Raw genomic sequence first — 20,755 nt, 5'->3', positions numbered from 1 at the left:
TGTAGCTGAAGGCAAGAGAAAGTCCCCTGCAATGCTTGTTGAACCTTTTCCCTCTTCTCCCTACTTAGGCTTTGCCTTGGCTCCCAATCCCTCCAAACCTACAGTGGTGTCCCTAAGGGAGAGTCTTATCACCCCCATGGCCATGGCAAGTGGCCTAGTGTATAACAACCCAGCGGAGAGCTCAGGCACCTGTCTCTACCACTAACCCTACAATCTGGGCACCACATTCCTGTCTGTGAAAAGGCAGTCACATTTTGTTTCTCCTGCTGGGTTATCGTGGGGATATGAGTGCTCAGCATAGTCCTTAGCACGTGAAAACTATCCAAGTGGTTGCATCAAAATTGGGGAATACTTTGGAAATTATTCATCTCATTTCTTTTTTGTCTCTTTGAGAACACGACATCACCTCTAGTTGGCCCAGGACCTCCATCTGCCTGAGGGTGGGAGAATGGAGCAGAGATTAGAAGTGTCTCAAAGTCACACAGGGAAGCCTATGTAAGTTTCAGTTTCTAATGTGCAAAATAGGATTAGGCAGTGGGAGGTTAGCTTTGAAATGCAGAATATTGCCTTGAGGCGAAATTACAAGCTTTTTATTTCCCTGTTTTGAGTATTCTCCCACCAACACTTTCATGACACTCTTCAGAAGAAAGATGAAGGCAATTCAGTGCATGTGATGAGAAGAATCAAGGCAGTCATCATTATTTATATCCATGTGAGACAAATGAAAAGAGTTTAATGATTTCAGCATCATTATTTATATCCATGTGAGACAAATGAAAAGAGTTTAGTGATTTCAGTCACTAAGGGCTAGGTGCCTCATTCAGAAGACAGGGGTTTTCAACCCCAAGTCATGCCCTTGTCACTATATTTTTCCATGGCACATGTTTGGAAAATGACTGCTTTAAAAATGTGTATATCCCATGGAATACTATGCAGCCATAAAAAAGGATGAGTTCATGTCCTTTGTAGGGACATGGATGTAGCTGGAAACCATCATCATCAGCAAACTATTGCAAGAACAGAAAACCATACACCGCATGTTCTCACTCATAAGTGGGAATTGAACAATGAGAACACTTGGACACAGGAAGGGGAACATCACATACTGGGGCCTGTTGCGGGTTGGGGGAATGGGGGAGGGATAGCATTAGGAGATACACCTAATGTAAATGACGAGTTAATGGGTGCAGCACACCAACATGGAACATGTATACATATGTAACAAACCTGCACGCTGTGCACATGTACCCTAGAACTTAAAGTATAATAAAAAAATAAATAAATAAAAATGTGTATATCCCATGGAATACTATGCAGCCATAAAAAAGGATGAGTTCATGTCCTTTGTAGGGACATGGATGTAGCTGGAAACCATCATCATCAGCAAACTATTGCAAGAACAGAAAACCATACACCGCATGTTCTCACTCATAGGTGGGAATTGAACAATGAGAACACTTGGACACAGGAAGGGGAACATCACATACTGGGGCCTGTTGCGGGGAGGGGGAATGGGGGAGGGATGGCATTAGGAGATACACCTAATGTAAATGACGAGTTAATGGGTGCAGCACACGAACATGGAACGTGTATACATATGTAACAAACCTGCACGCTGTGCACATGTACCCTAGAACTTAAAGTATAATAAAAAAGAAAAAAATAAAAAATAAAAATGTGTATATCCTACCAGGTTGAAAATAACTTCATGCTTCTTACTAACTTTGGAGAGGTACAAAGCAATCCCAAGAATTTGAAAGCATCACAGAATCTTTTAGAGAAGTTTTCAGAGTGCCTTCAATGGTTGAGCCCATAAACGTGTCCACTGATTTACATTTTAATAATGAAAGAGTGTTGTTTTAAAATATTTGGATTCTGGTCACATAGTAATGCTATTGTGCTTCCAGGGATTAGCACAGGATTCGACTTGGTTATTGGAAATATCGAAATTTGCAAATTATCCTTCAAATGAAAGGTATTCAGTTCTTCAGGTTTTTTGCTTTTGAATGGTGCTTATTTGCTGGTTGTGAAAATGGAAACAGACCCAGGATTTGCTCCAAGTTTGAGCATCTGGAGTTTAGTGGCAGGAAAGCTAATAAGGCATCTCACTTCATTCTTCCCTTTTCTTCCTGGATGGATGACATGTATTAATGTGCATTTAAATCCTTGCCCCACTTCACTCTAAGAGCTGAAGCAACCACTTAAAAGTCTTTCGCTGGTTTGTTTTTCTTCTTTCTTTTCCTATGTCTAAGTAATAGACTTATACTGCAAGTTTTGATTGTTTAGTGTTTGTGACTTCCTATGGTGAAAGAATGAAGACTCAGTCATTTCATGCCCTGTTCCCGACCCCACCTTCATCCTCCCAAGAGAGTCATATTATAATTTTTGTTATTGTTCAGTGTTTGTATTATCATGACCGTAAGTATTGTTCACAGCAACACCGTATTTCCTTTTGCGGTCGTCATTAGTGCTCAGTGATAAATATTTTGTTCTCAACTTTTAAGGTACATAGCAGGACTTGCTTTCCTGCTCCCTTTGAATTGGGTAAAGTCATGTGACTAGGTCTAGCCAATGAACTCCAGGCCAGAGCATGTAATTACTGGTGTGAAACTTTCCAGATCTCTCCTTCTGTCTGGCATTGCTAACCACCAATATTCAAGAAGCAGTTTATGAGTGATGCTAGCATAATGGTGGATCGGAAGATCTAGACCCTCCTTTTACCCATGTACATGCTGATTTAATAGTAATACGTGGGGCAACTTCCTTTTTGAGAAACCCAGAAACAGATAAGAAGTTCCTGCATCTGAGATGAGCTTGAGACCAGCTGCATGAAAGTCAGTAGGAAAATTAAGGGCACTTTTCCTGGCCTTGTTCTTCCCTTCAGTACAGCACAAACAAATGGGTAAAAAAAACACAACTCCTGGCTTCTTCCTTAGGAAGTGAAGAATTGAAGCATGTGTCTAATGGTCCAGCTTTCTGAGTGGCTGCCTGAAGGACTGGTTTCTGTCTGACTGAATATAAGCACTGGCAGGAAGAAGTACCAGGTTGGTAGGGACACTGAAAATAAAAGTAATAGTTTGGACTAGTATATACTCATTTACAATAGCCCCTCCTCCTGGCTCAGCATAGAATGAGTGGGTGAAAACTCTCAAGTGGTAATTTCTCCCTGGCGAAAGAAATTGTTGGAGCATGGCATTTTGCAGAGCTGCCTGAAGTACTAATTTCTGTCTCACCCAATGCAGGGTGCTGAAGGGACCTAACATACTCTAGATTCCTGGTAACTACTGAAAAAAAAAAAAAAAAAAAAAAAAGCTGGAGCACATGCTGCTGCTACAGAGGACCCAGAGTACAGCAGGTAGACACCAGAGGAAGTAAGAGATTATGAGCATATGAAGAGAGAAACAAGCAAATTCTTCTAATTAGAAATTTACACACACTCGCCAAGAGAAAATACACCCATAGAAAAGGTTTGAGAGACCCCCAGATTTTCTACCTGTGCTGACTGGCAAAGGTCTTTCCCTGTATGAAGCCAGTCTGTGAAGAATGAGAAAGGTGCCTGTTCCTTCGAATTTGCAGATATCCACTCCAAGCTACAGAAACATAAAGAAACTGGAAAATAAAGCCTAATCAAAGAAACAGAATAAATGTACAGAAATTGACCCAAAGTAAGTGTAGGTATACAAAACACCCAATAAAGAATTCAAAGTAACCATCATAACAGTATTCAGTGAGCTCAAGAAAACAGTGTCTGAATGAAATGTGAATTTCAATAAATAAAAAATATGAAAACAAAGAGAAATTTTGAAACTAAAGAATATAAGTGAACTAAAAAATTCATTCGAGAAGTTCAACAGTAGACTTTATTAAGCAGAAGAATCAGCTAACTCAAAGACAGATCATTTGAAATTACCCTGTCAGAGGAGCAAAAAGAAATAAAAGAATACAAAAGAGTAAAGAAAGTCTAAGGGGCTTACGGAACGTCATCAAGTAAGCAAGGTCATGATCATGTGAGTTTCAGAAGAGAAGGAAAATGAGCACAAGGCTTATTTAAGAAAACAATGGTTATAACTTTCTAAAAATTGGGAAGGAAAATGCACATCCAGATTCAAGAAGCCCAATGGTCTCCAAATAGGATGAATCGAAAGAAGTCCATACAGAGGACCATAACAATCAAATGATCAAAAGTCAGAGACAAAGAGAGAGTTCTGAAGACATCAAGAGAAAGGCATAGAAGAAAACTCCTTAAGATATCAGGGAATTGGGATGATATATTCAAAGTGCTGAAAGTAAACATTTGCCAACTAAAAATACTATATCTGGCTTCATGGTTCTTCAAAAATGAAGGAAAGAAGACTTTTCCAGATAAACAAAAGCCTGAGGGAGGCCATCATAACTAGACCAGCCTTATAAGAAATGATAAAACAGGTTCTTCAAATTAAAACGAAAGATGGAATGGCAACACAAAAGCATATGAAAGTATGAAGTTTGCTGATAAAATTGAGTATATAGATAAATACAGAATACTATAATACTGCAATGGTGGTGTATAAATGCAGGTATAGAAGTTAAAACACAAAGTATTAAAAATAACTATAACTATAAAAATATGTTAATGGATACAAAGTATAAAGAAATGTGACATCATCAACATAGAGTGCAAGGAGGACCTTCAAGATAGCCAACTAGCTGGCATCTGACGCTTGCCTCCTCCACGAAAAATCAAAATAGCAAGTAGATAATCACACTTTGAATAGAGCATCTGAGAGAGAACACTGGAATTTAACAGAGAAGTGACAGAAAACACCACAGGCATGGAAGGAGAGAGAAGCAAGGCAGGCAGTTCACTGGGATTGGCTGGGAGTCTGGAGAAGCTCCCCAGTCTAAAGAAAGGGTAAAAGATCCCCAGCTGTGCACATTCCCACCATGAACTCCTGCAACCCTAGCCATGGGAGAACCTTTCAACCCTTGTGGGACCTACGATAGCATAGGGAGCTGCCTGAAGACCATTCCAGAAAGGAGCCTCACACTGGGTTCCACAACCAGCCCCCTTTCCCCAATCCTAAGCAGCTGTAACAAGGCACCATTTTGAGAGCTCAGCCCTTGCCAGACTGCATCCTGCCCTGGGATGCAGCAGCCCCTACATTTACACATTTCTGAGGGCACACTAACATTCCACTGCATGCACGAAGAGGACTGCATCAGCACAATGCCAGCTGGACTCAGTGGAGCAGCAGGGTCCCCAGCATTCTAGCACACGCAGTATCTCGCACCTGAGGGAATAGACAGTGGAGGACACTATGGAGGCTGCCCATGGGACAAAGAGAGCCAAAGCTTGTGCTTCCTAAAGCCTGAGAACTGCCTACATGGGGTGGCTACCACAGAGAGCAACTCCAGCCTCCTCTAGCATTAGGGCTGCTGTACATACACCCTGAGAACAGACTCAGCCACCATCCATTGTAGCCACTTCTGTTGCCCGTGGAGGCTGAAGTGCATGCCACTGACATTAACCCTGCCTCCTCAGCAGCAGAGCTGCAGCATGTGTTCCCTGGGGCCTGAGAACTGCTTACCTGCAGCTGCAGCCACTGTCAGCAGCCACGCTTCCTCCAGCAACAGGGTCATAATGCACTTGCACATGCCCCTAGGACAGGCTCCCTGCAACCACTGCTCTCACTGCTGTAGGCAGCCAAGCACTCTGCTGAGGAGGGCCTGGGGATCAGCTCTCTTTGCCTTCCATAGCCAGCACCCAAGCACACCACCAGGAGCCCTTAGGCCAGACCTACCTGGCCTGGCAATGCACATGTACCCCCCAACATCCCAGTACCCAAGCACATCCCCGGGGGCCCTGGAATTACCCTGCCCTGTCCATCACCTCTAGTTTCTGTGCACTTCTCCTGGGGGCCTGAGGAAAGACCCATCCAGCTAACCACTGCCACCAATGGGGCCCAAAGACTGGTTCACTTGGTGTCCCTGCTACCAGCAAAACCTCACAATAGCCTCCACTAATAACTGCAGCCCAAGCCACTGAAGAAATCAGACACCACTATTGCTGGTTACAGCCAAATAAATAATACAAGACGATACTTCTGCACACATCCAGAATAAAAGCTGAAACGTCCTATCCAACGAACACCGTAGATTCATCTTCAGGAGAAGGTCTTTCCCCATAAAAGCCATTTCTAAAAATTAGAAGAAGTGACCATGGTACTAGACGCACAAATATCAACTTAAAAATATAAGAAACAGGAACAAACATGGAAATGGGAAGCCTCTAAAGGAATACAATAATTATTTAGCAATATATTCCAATGAAAAAAAATGTATAAAATGCCAGGAAAAGTGTTCAAAAAATGACATTAAAAAAGCTGAGTGAGATAAAAGAGAACATAGATGACAAGGCAAAGAAATCAGGAAAACCATTCAGGATATCAACAAGAAATTCACCAATGATATCAATATCATAAACAAAACAACAAAAAACACCCGGAAATTTTGGAACTAAATAATTAAATGAAAAAGATAAAATATTTGTTCAAGAGCATTAATAATAGACGAAAGTGAGTAGAAGAGTCTCAGAACTTGAAGACAGGCCTTTAAAGATAACCCAGTCAGGCCAAAAAGAAAAAGAAGAGGAAGAAGAAGAAAAGAAAAAAGAATGAATAAAGCAGATGTGGCATATGGACACCACAAAGAGACCCAATATATGAATTCTGGGTGTTCCAGAAGGTGAAGAGATGGCCAAAGGCATAGAAAACTTCCTTAACAAAACAGTAGCTGAAAACTTCCTAAGTCTAGCAAGAGGTTTAGATATCCAGGTCCAGGAAACTCAGGGATCCCCAAATGGATACAATCCAAAAAGTCTCCACAGCATGTTACATCAAACTGTGTAAAGTCAAAGACAGAGAATTGTAGAAACAGTAAAGGAGTCTGGCCACATATAAGGGAATCCCCACTGGACTAAAAGAGGATTTCTCAGTAGAAACCTTACAGCCCAGGACAGAACGGGATGATATATTCAAAGTGCTAAAAGAAAAAAATCGGCCGGGCGCGGTGGCTCAAGCCTGTAATCCCAGCACTTTGGGAGGCCGAGACGGGCGGATCACGAGGTCAGGAGATCGAGACCATCCTGGCTAACCTGGTGAAACCCCGTCTCTACTAAAAAATACAAAAAACTAGCCGGGCGAGGTGGCGGGCGCCTGTAGTCCCAGCTACTCGGGAGGCTGAGGCAGGAGAATGGCATGAACCCGGGAGGTGGAGCTTGCAGTGAGCTGAGATCCGGCCACTGCACTCCAGCCTGGGCGACAGAGTGAGACTCTGTCTCAAAAAAAAAAAAAAAAAAAAGAAAGAAAAAAAATCATCATCCAAGAATAGTATACCTAAAAAAAAAAATCTTTCATAAATGAGGGAGAAATAAAGTCCTAATAAAGCAAAAACTGAAGGAACTCATCACCAACAGACTGGTTCTACAAGAAATGCTTAAGGGAGTCCCAAACCTGGAATACAAAGGATAATATCGACATTCATGAAAACACATGAAAGCATAAAGCTCACTGGGAGAGCAAATACACATATGAGGAAGAGAAAAGACTCAAATGTTACCACTGTAGAAGCCACAAAACTGCAATGATAAACAATAAGAGAGAAAGAAAGGATCAAAAGATATACAAAGCAACCGGAAAACAGTAAACAAAATGACGGGAATAAATCCTCACATATCAGTAATAAACTTGAATATAAATGAGTTACATTTTCCACTTAAAAGAGATAGACTGGCTGAATGAATTTTTAAAAATGACCTAACTGTATGCTGTCTGTAAGAAACTTGTTTCATCAGTAAAGACACTCATGGACTGAAAACGAAGAGATAGCAAGATAAATTTCACAAAAACAGAAATGAAAAGCAAGCAGGACTAGTTATACTTAAGTCAGATAAAATGGACTTCAAGTCCAAAACAGTAATGAGAGACACAGAAAGTCATATAATGATAAAGGGATCAATTCAGCAAGAAGATATAACAATTCTAAATGTATAAGCATCCAACACCTGAGTATCCAGATATATAAAGTAATTATTATTAGAGCTAGAGGAAAAGATAGATTCCAATATGATAATATTAAATAGTTAAGGACTTCAACACCCCACTCTTAGCATTATACAGATCATGTAGACATCTAATCAACAAAGAAACATTGAATTCAAACTGTGCTTTAGACAAAATTCACCTAACAGACATCTACAGAACATTTATCCAACAGCTGCAAAATACACATTCTTCTAGTCAGCACATGGAACATTGTCCAGGATAGATCATATGTTAGACCACAAAATATCTCCACAATTTTTAAAAAATGAAATCATACCAAGTATCTTCTCAGAGCACAGTAGAATAAAATGGAAAATTAATAACAAGAGGAACTTTGGAAACTGTTCAAATACATGGAAATTATACAATGTGCTCCTGAAAGACCACTGGATCAATGAAGAAATTTAGGAGAAAATTAAAAAAAATCCTTGAAACAAACAAAGATAGAAACACAGCATACCAAAAACCCATGGGATACAGCAAAAGGAGTGCTACAAGGGAAGTTTATACCAATAAGTGCTTACATCAAAAAAGAGAAAGATTTCAAATAAATGATCTGATGATGCACCTCAAAGAACTACAAAAGTAAGAACAAACCAAACCAAAAAGTAGTAGAAGGAAATAAATTATAAAGATCAGAGCAGAACTATATAAAATGGAGACTATAAAAATACAAAGGACCAACAAAATGAAAAATTGCTTATCTGAAAAGATAGAATTGATAAATCACTAACTAGACTAAGCAAGAAAAAAAGAGAAGATCCTAATAAACCTAATCTGAAATAAAAAAACAGACATAACAACTGATGCCACAGAAATTCAAAAGATCATCAGAGACTGTTATGAACAACCATGCACTAACAAACTGGAAAGCCTATGGGAAATGGGTAAGTTGCTGGACACATAAACTCTGCCAATATTGAACCATAAATAAATATAAAACCTGAACAGACCAATAGCAAGTAACACAATTGAATCAGTAATAATAAGTCTCTTAAGAAGGATCACTTGAGTGGCGATTCCTCAAGGATCTAGAACTAGAAATACCACTTGACCCAGCCATCCCATTACTGGGTATATACCCAAAGGATTATAAATCATGCTGCTATAAAGACACGTGCACATGTATATTTATTGCAGCACTATTCACAATAGCAAAGACTTGGAACCAACCCAAATGTCCATCAATGATAGACTGGATTAAGAAAATGTGGCACATATACACCATGGAATACTATGCAGTCATAAAGAAGGATGAGTTCATGTCCTTTGTAGGGACATGGATGAAGCTGGAAACTATCATTCTCAGCAAACTATTGCAGGGACAAAAAAGCCAGACACCGCATGTTCTCACTCATAGGTGGGAATTGAATAATGAGAACAACTGGACACAGGAAGGGGAACATCACACACCAGGGCCTGTCGTGGGGTGAGGGGAGGGGGGAAGGATAGCATTAGGAGATATACCTAATGTAAATGATGAGTTAATGGGTGCAGCACACGAACACGGCACATGTATACATATGTAACAAACCTGCACGTTGTGCACATGTACCATAGAACTTAAAGTATAATTAAAAAAAGAGAAAAAAAAAAAGAAGGATCACTTGAGCCCAGGAGTTTGAGGTTATAGCGAGTTATCCTTTTATTTCAGTTTGAATAACTATTATTTAAAAGACAAAAAAGTAGCCAATGCTGGCAAGGATGTGGAGAAAGGAGAACTGTTATCCATCGTTGGTGAGAATGTAAATTAGTATAGCCATTATGGAAAACAGCATGAAAATTTCTCAAAAAACTAATAATAGTACTACCATAAAATCCAGCAATCCCACTACTGGGTATTTATTCAAAGGAAAGAAAATCAGTACATCCAAGGGAAACCTGGACCCCCATGTTTCTTACGGCACTATTCACAATACCAAAGATATGAAATCAGCCTAAGTGTACATCGAGATTTGAGTGAATAGAGAAAACGTGGTACACATAACCAAAGGAATACTACTTGGCCATTAAAAACAGAATGAAATTCTCTCATTTGCAACAACATATGTGGAACTGGAGGTCATTATGTTAGGTAGAACAAGCCAAGCATAGAAGGACAAATATTATATGTTCTCACTCATATGTGGGAGCTAAAAGAATTGATCTCATGGAGGTAGATAATAGAATGACAGTTACCAGAGGATGGGAAGGGCTTGTGTGTGTGAGGGGTGAAATGAAATGAGGTTGTTTAATGGGTACAAACATACAGTTAGATAGAAGAAATAAGTTCCATCATTAGACAACAGAGTAAGGTGACTACAGTTAACAACAATATATTGTGTATTTCAAAATAGCAAGAAGAAACTGGCTTAAAAAGTCCCTAACACTTATAAATGATAAGTACCTTCAGCTGGATCCCTTGAATACCCTGACTTGATCATTAGACATTCTATGCATGTATCAAAATGACACATGTACCCTCATAAAAATGTACAAATATTGTATATCAATAAAAATTAAAAATGAATCTAAGCATCCTTCTTTAATAAATAATATAAAGTATTTCATGGAGAAATTAAAGTGTAGAGCTTTTGTGTGCAATTGAAATTAAGTTGCAATGAACTTAAAATAGATTGTTACAAGATGTCTTATGAAAGCCTTGTGATAAATACAAAGAAAATACCGACAGAAGATATACAAAAATATTTTAAAAAATCAAAACATGTCACTACAAAAAAATCCGTAAAACACAAAGAAAGACAACAAGAAAAAAGGGATGAAATAACTACAAAAAAAGACAAAAATCAATTAAAAATTGGCTATAGTAACTCCTTTATCAATAATTACTTTAAATGTAAATGGATTAAACATCTCAATCAAAAGCTATTGAGTGGGGAATATACTTAAAAAAACAAGATCCAACTGTACACTGCATACAAAATACTGTCTTTAGAATTAAGGACACACATAGGCTGAAAGTTAAAGAATGGAAACATATTCCATGAAAATGGTAACGAAAAGAGAGCATGGGTGACCATTCTTATATCAATGAAAATAGATATGAAGTCAAAACTGTCACAAGAGACAAGGAAGGACATCGTATCGTGATAAAAGAGTCAATTCACTAGGAAGATAAATATAAATATATATGCACACAACATCAGAGCACCAAAATATGTAAAGCAAATATTGATAGAACCGAAAGGGGGAAATAGCCAGCAACACAATAATAGTAAGATATTTCAATACTCTACTTTCAATAACGGATAGAAAATCCAGATAACAGATCAATAAGGAAGCAGCGGACTTGGACAACACTACAGACTGAATGGACCTAATGGACATACACAGAACATCCCACCCAAGAGCAGAAGAATACATGTTTTTCTCAAGCACACAGAAGATTCTTTAAGACAGAACACATGTTAGGTCACAAAACAAGTCTTAATAGATTTAAAATGATTGAAATCACACCAAGTCTTTTTCAACCACAATGGAATAAAACTAGAAATCAATAGCAGAAGGAAAACTAATATTTGCAAATATGTAGAAATTAAATGACATTTTCCTAAATACCTAATGGGACAAAGAGGAAGTAAAAGGGAAATCAGAAAATATTGATACAAGTGAGAACAAATAACATACTAAAACTTACTTGATACAAAAATCACAGTACTAAGAGGGAAGTGATAAATGCTTACACTAAAAAAAAGAAAGATGCCAAATAAACAGCCTAAATGTACACCTCAAGGAACTAGAATAAAGAACAATAAACTAAACCCACAGTTAGCAGAATGAATAAAACTATATAGATTCTAACAGAAGTAAAATAGAGGATAGACAAACAATTAAAAAAAGCCAAACTAAGAGTTTATTTTTGAAAAAGATCAATAAAATTGACAATTTTTAACTAGACTAAAAAGATCCAAATAAATAAAATAAGAAATAAAAGAGGAGGCATTACAACTAATGCCAAAGAAATAAGAAGAATTCTAAGAGACTACTATGAACAATTACACACCAATGCATTGGAAAACCCAGGTTTTTCTGGTAAATAACATATAACGAGAGATCTTCTCTCTTACATTTTAAGTATACACACAACCCATAAAGACCTAATAATGAAGAAATAGAAAATCTCAACACATGTATAAGTAAGGAGATTAAATAGTAATCAAAAGCTTCCCAACAGAGAAGAGCCCAGGACCAGATGATGTCGCTGGTGAATTCTACCAAACATTTAAAGAATTGATGCCAATCCTTAAACTCTTCAAAAAAAAAAATTGAAAAGAAGGAACATTTTCAAACTCATTATATAAGACCAGAGTTACACACAAATAGAAACTATAAGAAAAGAAATTATGGGCTAACGTCCCTGATGAATATAGGTGCAAACATCCTTAACAAAATACTAGCCAAATAAATCCAACAGCACATTAGCAGAATCATACACCATGACTAAGTGGATTCATTTCTGGGATTCAAGAATGGTTGAACATACAGAAATCCATCAATGTGACACAGCACATTAACAGAACAGAGTGTAAGAATCACACAATTATCTCCATATATGCAGGAAAAGCATTTAAGAAAATTATCACCCTTTCATGATAAAAACATTCAGCAAAGTAGGAAGAGAAGGAAATTACCTCAACATAATAAAGGCCATATATATAAAGCCCATAGCTAACATCATACTGTTAGCTATACATCATACTCAATGGTGAAAAACTGAAAGCTTTTCCTCTAAGATCAAGAAGAAGGCAAGGATGTCCACGTTCCCACTTCTATTCAGCATTGTACTAGAAGTTCTAGTCAGGTTAATAGGCAAGAAAAATAAATAACAGGCATCCGAATTGAAAAAGAAGCAGTAAAAGTATCTCTGTTCACAGATGATATGATGTTATATGTGGAAAATCCTAAAGATTTCACAAAATTCTGTTAGAACTAATAAATGAATTCAGCAAAGTTGCAGAATACAAAATCAACACACAAAAATCAGTTGCATTTCTATATACTAACAACAAACAATCCAAAAAAGAAATTAAGAAAACAATTTATGTACAATAGCATCAAGGTGAATTAAATACCTAGAAATAAATTTAACCAAAGATGCAAAAGACTTTTACATTGAAAACTACGAAACATTGTGGAAAGAAGTCAAAGAAGACACAGATAAATAGAAAGGCAACTTATGTTTTATGAATTGCAAGAAATACTATTCTGAAAATGTTCATGCTACCCAAAGAAATCTAAAGATTCATTGCAAGTTCTATCAAAATTCTAACGGCATTTTAATTGAAATAGAAAAGAAAGCGATTCTATAATTTATATGGAACCACAAAAGACTACAGACCAATCTTCAGAAAGAACAAAACTGGAGGTGTTATACTATTTGATTTCAAAATATAGCTATAGTAATGAAAACACTGTGGTTCTTGCCTAAAGATAGGCATATAGACCAATAGAACAGAATAGAGAGTCCAGAAATTAATCTGTACAAAAACTGATCAATTGCTCTTTGCCAAGGGACCCCAGAGTAAACAGTGGGGAAACATTAGTGTCTTCAATGAATGGTATTGGAAAAGCTGGATATCCATGTGTAAAAGAGATTGGATCCTAATCTTGCTCCATACACAAAAATCAACTCAAAATGGATTAAAAAGTTAAACAGAAGACTTAAAACTGTAGAACTCCTAGAAGAAAACATAAGGGAAAATCTTCATGATATTGGTCTTGGCAATGACTTCTTGGACATTGATACCAAAAGCCAGGCTTCTTGGACATGATACCAAAAGCCAGGCAACTAAAACAAAAATAGACAAGTAGGATTAATCAAACGAAAAGACTTCTGCACAGTGAAGTAAACAACCAATAGGGTGAACAGAAAACCTCCAAAACGGCAGAAAATATTTGCAAATTGTACATCTGATAAGAGATTAATGTGTGAAATATATAAGAAACTTCTACAACCTAATGGCCAAAAGCCACAAATAACCCAATGAAAAAATGGGCAAAAGATTGAATAGACATTTCTCCAAAGAAGACATATAAATGGCCAATGGGTATGTGAAAAGATTTTCAACATCACTAGTCATCAGAGAAAAGCAAATCAAAATCACAATGATATGTCACCTCACACTTGTTAGAATGGTTATTATCCAAAAATCAGAAAATAACAAGTGTTGGTGAACATGTGTAGCAGTTGGAAGTCTTGAACACTGTTTACGTGAGTGCAAAATGGTGCAGCTGCTATAGAAAACTCTATGGTGATTCTTCAAAAACTTAAAAATAACTACCTTGTGATTCACAATCCCACTTCTGGGAATTTATCCAAAAGAACTGAAATCATGTTTTTGAAGAGATATATGCACTCCCATGGTTATTGTAGCATTGTTCACAAGGGCCAAGAGGTGGAAATAGCCTAAATGTTCATTGATGGATGAGTGGATAAGGAAAATGTGGTATGTACATAGAATGGAATACGATTTAGCTATAAAAATAAGCCTGTCATATGCTATGTCATGGATGAACATTGTGCTAGGACATTACACTAAGTTAAATAAGCCAATCACAAAAGGACAAATACTGCATGATTCCATTTATATGAGGTTTCTCAAGTAACCAAACTCACAGAAATAGAAAATATAATGGTGGTTGCTAGAGAATAGGGGTTTGGGGAAGGAGGAAAGGGAGTTGTTCAATGGGTGTAGTTTCATTTGTGCAAGATGTAAAGGTTCAAGGGATCTGCTTTGTGACATTGTACTTGTAGTTGACAATATTGTATTGTACACTTAACGTTTGTTAAGAGAGCAGATTTTCTGCTATGTGTTATTTATCATCATCATAATAATAAATAGTTGCTTCATTACCTTGCATCCATTTGTAACTATGATGAACAAAACGCCTCATTCAACCCGTGGTGGATATGTAGTATAAGCAAAAAATGAAACCTTATTGTTTCCAGCTACTGCAACTTTGGAAATGTTTGTTACCACACTATAACCAAGACATTCCCAACTGGTAAACATTTCTTGAATAAATGTTTATTTTTTTCCTGAAAATAACAGCACCTCATTGAAAAAACTTGATTTTCTCTGTACTTATCAGAAATTAAACTCTAAAACCCTCCATCAGACATATAAATCTCTTCTGAATATTGTTTATCAAGGACTCTATTAATTTCATCTTTTCTTGAGGACTTTCCAACCAAGGATTGCTCTCTAGCCTCTTGCACAACTGTCTTCCTGGAAATGCCCTTCATCTCTATACTATGCAGCATAAATTCCCTGGTTTCTGCAACTCAAGTTGGCAAAGTCTTGCGTACTATTCCAACATCTATCCTCTCAGTGAGTGGATTACATTTCCTACTGTCCCTCACAGTAGGTTAGCTCTGTAACTTATTTCTGGCCAATGAGATGCAAACATCAATGTGTGTGAGCTTTGGGAAGTGTCCTTAAAGGGATGGGGCTCACTCTTCTTTGTCCTTTCCTATACCAGGGTTTTTCAACTTTGGCACTATTCATATTCTGAACCAGATATTTCTTTCTTGTGGGCATATGTCCCGTGAACTCTATTAATCATGTTCAGTAGTATCTCCATCTACTACCGACTAGATGTCAGTAGAACCCTCTCCTCTGGTTGTGGCGATTGGTAGTGACTTCAGACATTGCGAAGGGTCCCTAATGGGCAAAAATCATCCCTTTTGAGAACCATTGCTCTGTACCAGTGCATCTCAGACTTGAGTGTAAGTCAGAATAATGGGGAGACCTGTACACGCATAGATGGCTGGATCTTCTCCCTAGAGTTCCTGATTTAGCAGGTCTGGGATAAGGCTTGGGAGTTTGCAAGTTCCTAGGAGGTGCTGAAGCTGCTGGTCTGGGGCCTACACTGTGAGACCTGCTGATCTGTACTACTTTCCTTAGCAGATAAACCTGTGGTTCCTACCAAATAAATGTAACAATAGCATTGAACATGGAAGGGTTGTGAACTACAGGCCATCAAGGTAAATCTTGACAGTGGAGTTCAGGAATTTAGAAATCATGCCATTACATGAAATTGGAAGGCAGCTCCAAAAACTATGGTTTATGCATTAGATGAAGATTTGGTTTACATTTGCTCTAAATGAGGTGATTTTTCTCAAATAACAGAGATGACCAAGATGAATAAAGATGATAGTGATGAAACCTATTAGTCTATAATGTGCATGCCCACCCGTCTTTATTTGATAGGCTTCCAATGGCTCTTGTCAAGCTTTCTGAGGTAAATTTTATATAAATTTCCAGAGGCTATGTTAAAAAAAAAGCTATTGTACACAACTCTTTTCACTTAGTGCCACATAATTTGTAATACCTTACCTAAATAATTTGTGTTGGAGCAGCACAAAACTGGGGAGGCATTAATGCTGTACACATTTCTGCAGATGGGAAAAAGACGAATAAAATAGATCATTATGGCCTGAAATGTACTAGATGTCTTGTATTTAATCTTCTAGGTTTACTAGACATGACAGAAGTCTGCAGAGGCATTTTTAGATCATCACTTTTCAGCACTAATCAGTGCCTGCCCCGCATGTGTGGTGCCAACGTTTAATTGTAGCCAAGAGAATCTGAGAAATGAAAGAATCTCTCTCCACACCAGCAAGCTACAAACAAAATCAATAGCCCTGTGCTGGAAACATTATTTTATTGTTGTCTCCTTAATCTCCTCTACTCTTCTGCAATTAGTTTTATTACTACTGCTCATTTAATGAGACCATGGAGTTTGGTGCCAGATGGTGCCATTAGTTAAATCTGGAAGACTCTAATGGAATTGAGTTCAAAGCAGGTTAAAAGTAATAGAATTACAAATTTTAATGGTCATCACTTCACAGCACACTGCTCTGTGTACCTGTTACATACCAGAAATTAGTGCTGGTTTCAAACAGAAAGACTTGGGTTAAAGTTCGGAGAGACCAAGTGTGCTCATTCACTCACTCATTCATTCAGCAAATATTTAATCGTATTCCTATCTGGGTGCTTCAGGATACCATAAATAAGACAATCATAGTTTCTGTGTCATGGAGCTTAGAGTCTACTAGAGGAGAAAGACAACATCAAGCAAACCAGCAAGATCATTATGCATTTGCAGTAAGTGCTAGGAACGAGGGAAGCATGGAACTGGCATGGAGGAGTAGACGGTAGACTGGTTTAGGTCAGGGCTTGATCAAGGGAAGCTCTCTGAGGAAGTGCTCTTTAAGCTGAGACTTGAGCAGTAGAGAGAAGCTGATTTGGGGGCATGTAAGAGGAATGTCATTATTGTCTGATGCAGTGAATAGCATGTAGAAAGGCCTTGGGATGGAAGTCATTTGGTGTCCCCAAGGAACTCAAGGACACCTAGTGGGGAACGGAGGATGGCTCGAGATAAGGCTGGAGAGTGGCCAGAACCTGTTGGATCCAGAGTTGTGCGTGAGTGAGATGAATGAGCACTTAGAACCTGAGATTATCCAGGGATTTTAAACATGCCTTTGTGCCAAAGTGCTGATGAGTAAGACTTGTAGCAAGAACGTCTTTTGGGTCAGGGCAGTAAATACTCATGAGAGCATCATGACCTGGTCAGTATGTAAACTCATCAGAAGCATACTTTTGTCCCTTGGTGAAGAGTGCAGGCAAAACTGAGGCAATACTTTGATTCATAAAGTTGCTTTATATAATGGTAGCAGTAATTTAAACTTTGTATCCCTGCCTTCCTACAGGGCACATCTATTGTGTTTAGGTCTCCTCATCCTCCTGGTTGGTAACTGTGCCTGGCCTGCCTTTAAAGAACATCCCTGCTCCCCACCACATCTCTTGGCAAATGCCTGCTGTCTCATTCCCACTGTTCCCTTTTCTGGTCTTTTGTCCTGGGCTGAGGCTCCTTCTCTCCTGTTAAATGAGTTTGCATCCATCAAGGCCAAGGTCAAAGAGACAAATGATCTCCTGGGCACTTAGCTTGAGAGAAGAACACAAACTGCCAATGTTTCCACCATCTCCAAGAAGTCTTTCTTCAGCTTCTCTCTGAATTCCTCCAAGGATTTGTACTTCCTGTGATGGCACCCACATTTGCACTGTTTATGAAGGATAGGCTGGATTATTAGTTCATTTCAGATATTCTCTGGACCTGTTGCCTTACACATAGCAGATACTAAAAGTATCTATTGAATTGAATTCTTACTAGTGGTTACCTTTTGTTGAGCAATTAATTGCCAAGTACTCTTCTGAGAGGTTGTTATTTAATCTGTTTATGATGACTAATTTAATGTGTCAACTTGGTTAGGCCACGGTACTCAGACATTTTGTCAAACACTATTTTAGACGTTTCTGAGAAGGTATTTTTAAAAATGAGATTAACGTTTAAATTGACAGACTTCATGTAAAGTAGGTTACTGTTCCTTATGTGGGTGGGCCTCATCCAATCAGTCAAAGGCCTGAATAGAAAAAGACTGATGTCACCTGAGCAGGCAGACATTCTGCCAGTCAATTGCCATTGGCTGAAACAGCAACTCTTCACTGGGGCTCCAGCCTCCCAGCCTACACCACACACTTTGGGCTTGCCAGCTTCCACAATCGTGTGAGCAAACTCCTTAAAATCTCTCTTTCTTGTAAATTTGTTTAAGTTCTTTACAGATTCTAGGTATTAGCCCTTTGTCAGACGGATAGATTGCAAAACTTTTCTCCCATTCTGTAGGTTGCTTGTTCTCTCTGATGACAGTTTCTTTTGCTGTGCAGAAGTTCTTTAGTTTAATTAGAGCCCATTTGTCTATTTTGGCTTTTGTTGCCATTGTTTTTGTTGTTTTAGTCACAAAGTCTTTGCCCATGCCTAGGTACTGAATGGTGTTGCCTAGGTTTTCTTCTAGGGTTTTTATGGTTTTAGGTTTTACGTTTAAGTCTTTAAACCATCTTGAGTTAATTTTTGTATAAGGTATAAAGAAGGGATCTAGTTTCAGCTTTCTGCATATGGCTAGCCATAAGAAAAAACCAACCCCATCAAAAAGTGGGCAAGGGATATGAACAGACACTTCTCAAAAGAAGACATTTATGCAGCCAACACACATACGAAAAAATGCTCATCATGACTGGTCATTAGATAAATGCAAATCAAAACCACCATGAGATACCATCTCATGCCAGTTAGAATGGCGATCCTTAAAAAGTCAGGAAACAACAGATGCTGGAGAGGATGTGGAGAAATAGAAACACTTTTACACTGTTGATGGGAGTGTAAATTAGTTCAACCATTGTGGAAGACAGTGTGGTGATTCCTCAAGGATCTAGAACTACAAAATACCATTTGACCCAGCCATCCCATTACTGGATATATACCCAAAGGATTATAAATCATTTCACTATAAAGACACATGCACACGTATGTTTATTGCAGTACTGTTCACAATAGCAAAGACTTGAAGCCAACCCAAATGCCCATCAATGATAGACTGGATAAAGAAAATGTGGCACATATACACCATGGAATACTATGCAGCCATAAAAAAGGATGAGTTCATATCCTTTGTAGGGACATGGATGAAGCTGGAAACCATCATTCTCAGCAAACTAACACAAGAAAAGAAAACCAAACACCATATGTTCTCACTCGTAAGTGGGAGTTGAACAATGAGAACAAATGGACACAGGGAGGAGAACATCACCCACTGGGGCCTGTTGGGGGGTGGGGAACTAGGGGGAGGGATAGCATTAGCAGAAATACCTAACGTAGATGATGGGTTAATGGGTGCAGCAAACAACCATGGCACATGTATACCTATGTAACAAACCTGAAGGTTCTGTACATGTACCCCAGAACTTAAAGTATATGTATAAAAAAATCTCTCTTTCTCTCTCCCTGTATATTTTGGTTCTCCTATCTGGAGAACCCTGACTAATAACACACCTGACATCTAACCATTTACGCCCATTTTATAGATGAGAAAATTGAGGTTCAGAGGTGTTGAGTGCCATGCCCAAGGGTATACACCTGGTACATGGTAGAGCCAAGATCTCAGTCCAGGTCTTTCTGAGCCAAAACACAGCTTCTTATGCATGAAATCCACAAATAAGAACATAATGACCTACATACAACACAAACTGTACTTCCAATAAAGTAGCTCTCCTTTTTAATCATTCAAAAACTACCTCAGGATCTTACAGTGCATGGAAATCATCAACATGTAAATACCTTATTATCCAGGTGATGTGCAAAAGTGTCCAGTAGCACAGAAGGTTGGTTAATAGGATGGTGTGTCCCAGTTTTTTACCGCACTTGTACTTGCTCTGAGTATTTAGGAACCCTACATAAAATTATCTTCTCCAAGGTTATAATTTCCAAGAAGATCTTATACACACACAATTTTCATAAGCAGTCAACTGCAAAATCTTTAGAACCATGAGGGGATCTCAATACACAACAATTTAAGATTAACCATTTTGTTGAATATAAGATTATATCCCCTCCCCCAAAAGAATGAAATTAAAATAGAGCAAAATAAACAGCACACGTGGAATCCTGAGCCTCTTGATGCCTTTTGCTTTGGGCTAAAGTTCCCTGGTGAGTTGCAAACTTCAAAAGTGTCCTCAAACTGGAACATTTCCATAGGAAAAGTCAGCAGAAAATATTGACCCCAGGATCAATTGTTTCTGTTTAAGTTACAGATTGCTGCAGTCAAAATCAGCAGCCAG

Source organism: Rhinopithecus roxellana, chromosome 14 (assembly GCF_007565055.1).
Source record: "Rhinopithecus roxellana isolate Shanxi Qingling chromosome 14, ASM756505v1, whole genome shotgun sequence".
NCBI classification, from domain to species: Eukaryota; Metazoa; Chordata; class Mammalia; order Primates; family Cercopithecidae; genus Rhinopithecus; species Rhinopithecus roxellana.
Note: the sequence above shows the minus strand (reverse complement) of the source record.